The sequence below is a fragment of the Oryza brachyantha genome, chromosome 6 (assembly GCF_000231095.2).
Source record: "Oryza brachyantha chromosome 6, ObraRS2, whole genome shotgun sequence".
Lineage (NCBI taxonomy): Eukaryota > Viridiplantae > Streptophyta > Magnoliopsida > Poales > Poaceae > Oryza > Oryza brachyantha.
This window is the reverse complement of record NC_023168.2, coordinates 3,409,706-3,413,761: the sequence shown is the minus strand read 5'-3', so window position 1 is coordinate 3,413,761 and position 4,056 is coordinate 3,409,706.

Here is a 4,056-nt window from a genome sequence, read left to right as displayed (position 1 = left end):
AAGCCTGGTTCGTGGATACATATATAGCATTACAGTAGCGACGATTCCGGACCGGCCTTTGTCTTATCATCATTATCCGTGAGGAGAGACGGCCCACACAAATTATGCCTCTGTCATTATCTATTCAAAGGACATGAATAACCGATTCGGCAATCAGGATGCTGTTTTCTTTGAAGTGATTTAAGCTTGCATCTCATTACACCAAGTCCTTACCATGTATCATGTATATATGTGTAACTTCAATTTGTTTACAAATTTGCCATTGATTTTTCCTCTCTAGTGCAAGAATGTCGCTAGAACGATAGTTTTGATGATATATATATATATATATATATATATATATTAAATTTGTAGTGGCATTTTTGCCATTACCATCTTTAAATTTCATACTTGGCTGAATTACTAGACCAAACTCAACATAATACCTTTCTTCTTTATATACTAGCACATTGCCCATGCATTTGCAATAGGATTTAATTTTAAAAAAATATATCATAACATGTTATTGTCATTATTTTTTTACATGTGTCATAATTTAATTGTTACATATATTTGTTATTGACATATTGGTCTATTATCTCACGGTTTTTTCTTCTTATAAGTAGAGTTAGTGGTAACGATTAATATATGAAATCCACCATTATTTATTCTTTTACAAATAGAGTATAGATAAAAAAAAACAAGAAGTTGGTGGTGGTGGTGGTAGCAATGTTTATAGTAGAATAGATATATAAGTGTGGATGATGAGGGAAGGAGAGGGATATGCATGCGCCAACATTTTAGATACCACCACAGGCTTTTTGTTATAAATTGTAGAACCAGGATTGGGATGCATGAGGAAACAAAGCAATGGTGACTGTGGTAGCCCATCCTATCTGCATGACCTATTTCGTTTTAGTTACACAATTTTGTATTTATTTGTGTTTTAGAGCAGAACATCCTTGTCAGTACTCTTATTGGTTAAACATGCTATATTTGTCAAGTTCAGTTGCCTAGGTCATTAATCTATGATGAATGGAATGGCATCAAAACTTAGAAAAGATGCTCATGTCTAACAAATATTAGAAGTGCTAAACTTAATTTTGTGTTTATGGTAATAGAAATGATAGATGATATCATCTCTTTCTCTAAAAAATTAAAGGATTAGATAACACTATATGTAGTTATAATTGTGTTAGTTTTTGGTAAATGAAAGAACCCGGACTAGACCATGAACTAATCGAGTTGAAGGCGTTTCCGGTTTCCCACAGTTCTCTCCCATTAGTTCAAGAAGTATATTGGCATAATCCCCAATCAATTAGACAATAAAATGTGTACATTAATTATGTGATATTGGGTTGGAGGTAACATAAAGCTACAAAATCGTTGGACAACTTCAGCTGATCATGTCATAAGCTGCTAGTCAATTTAGGTTTCTTATCAATTTCACATGATCATCATTATCTCAACAGCAATTACTTTGGCTTGGCAGCACTGCCTAACCGTGCTGGATGCATCTACTCCTGATTAGAATAATTATGGCAGCAGATCCAATATTCCAATGAAGTGCACGTCAAGTCTACATAATATGTGAGACATGAAAAATATACCTCCAGATATATACTCAAGGAACCAGCAGCTTACTTTAGGGGAGGAAAGAGGTTCAGGCTTCAGATAGAGAGTACATCTCATATTCATACATAACCAACACTATGATCACCATCACACCTGAAACTTATCTGCTGATGAAAGCGAAGGCCGATGAACACTGGGTACAAAATCATGCTGATAATGTGATATATGTAGGAATGTGATGTGTCAGTAAATTCAGCAATTCTTCAAATGGTGATGGATCAAGCTACCCTAAATTTAGAGTAAGAGGAGAGATAGTGCGGAGAGATGGCAGGGGATAAACTTGTTCTATTGCAGCGACGACATGTTAACAAAGATTGAAGTAGAACTAGTGCGTTAGGTATAGTCTTGTTTTCTTCTTTGGAAGAAGTCAGGTTAAAAGATGTCTCTCAAGACGTGAAGATAGTTTGTTAAGACCTAAGTGTGTTGCATCTCTAAGATGACTTGAAATCTGAATGAAATTCGGCATGCAACAAATTATGCATGTTCTGCTGAGAATCTTCGATACATATACGGCTAATTAGTGAAGTGCGGATGGCTGGAGAATGCCGGAGTTGGCCGGCCGCCGGGGTGAAGCACGATGAGGGAACCAACATGTTCCACTTGCACCGTTGCATATTCAATCAGGCAATTAGGACTTGCATCCTCATCTATTCACTTTTGCTTATACTTATAAACCAAAATTTAAATTTTCAATAATAAATTTAATGTTGAGTTTGGAGTTTATTTCATCATCGTTTATTTTTTTTAGTTTTTGCTTTCTAGATCACTGTAATACATATACAGATGTTTTGTTAAAAAATATTAAAAAAATTTTTTGTTTGTAAATATGTCGTTTGTTTTTTCCCCGAAAAAACCAAACAATCACCCTTTAGCTTCAGGGCCACATAGAGCCTACTTGAACAGAAAAGGTGTAGCCCATAAAGACCCATCTAGAGCTAGCCAGCTACCTCCATATATTGGCTAGAAAAACTCATCCTTACACTTATTATAACATTTTTAGTTTCCATCATTTTGTTCTGTCACAGATAAACAATACTTAAACCTTCAAAAGTTAGAGAAGTTGCATGAATAAATGACGTGTTCACAGATGTGTATAGTCCCAACAGTTTTGCAGAGTAACTTTAGGGTGCAGCTACTCTAGACATAAGGGCAGCTCTTGTTTCAGTAGTCAGTACAAAAGTGTTTACTTACCCAAATCACCTAAATCACTGAGTTAGTAAAGTACTCATATACTCATAAAACTAACATTTAAAATCTATTTTACTGGTAGAGAGTACCATATCATTTCTGTTACAATAATACAACATTCATAGAGTTTCCATTATTGTTTATTTTTCAGTCAATGGTTTTAGATCGGTAACAACACATATATATAAGTTTTATTTATAAAGTATATTTTGTTAACAAATATGTCATTTGGTTTTTTCCCACAATGGGCCTTATAACCCAAGAAACTGAGGGGCAAGAGGAGCTCAAGAGAGAAATACTATAGTCTAGACGACATAAAAATCTATACCAACATATACACACACACACTGCACACAACTTCCCCTTAAGTTTTATTGGCCACACAATGTAAGGCTAATGGCAAATATATATGGTGATGCACAATGCAGGACTAGGATTAGGATGCATTAGGAAAAGATGCAAACATGAAAGTGATGACCAACCCTAAGTTTTCAAAACCAAATGAAGGATGCATCTGGATGCAGAAGCCAGATTGATATCCATTATCTAAGCAAAATGTTGGAGTGCCGCCATAATTTATTCCATCATGTCTCATGATCTCTCTCATACTGATATCATAGTTACCATTAAACAATATGGGACATTTGTTTTTGACGGTATTTTACGGAAAAGCCAAATGGTATATTTACAGATAAAAAATCATTTGTGGATAAAATTTTATATATGTGTTCTTCATGGTCTAAAAACCAAGACTAAAAAATAAACTAAGATGGAAAACCATATATTTATGATTGAAAATTTAAATTTTGGTTTATAAGCATAAGACGAGGGTGAAAGAAACAGCACAATCTGGCCGAGACAACGTCAGAAGAGGCCACACTGTACCGTTCGGTTGGGGCACTACAAGTGTCGCCACTCGCAAGTAGCTCACGTCAAGAACACAATATAAATTCCGGAGATTTAACCCTAGCTTCCCTGTTTCTTTAACTTTTTCCTTTTCCTTTAGGTTTTTTGGGTTTTTTGCTCTGATGTCATCCATCTTAATACAAAGATATGCAAGCCCTTTTGGTATTCTAGAAAAAAAAAGAGATAGAAGTTGGACATGCTCATGCTTTCAACACATTTATAAACCATTAATTGATGGGTTCATCTCTGGTGCATTCTACCATAGTAGAATTTAATCAACATAGTTAATCTATTTTTATCAAACACCTATCATTAAATTATATTACCAACAATATTAGATGTAGTAGA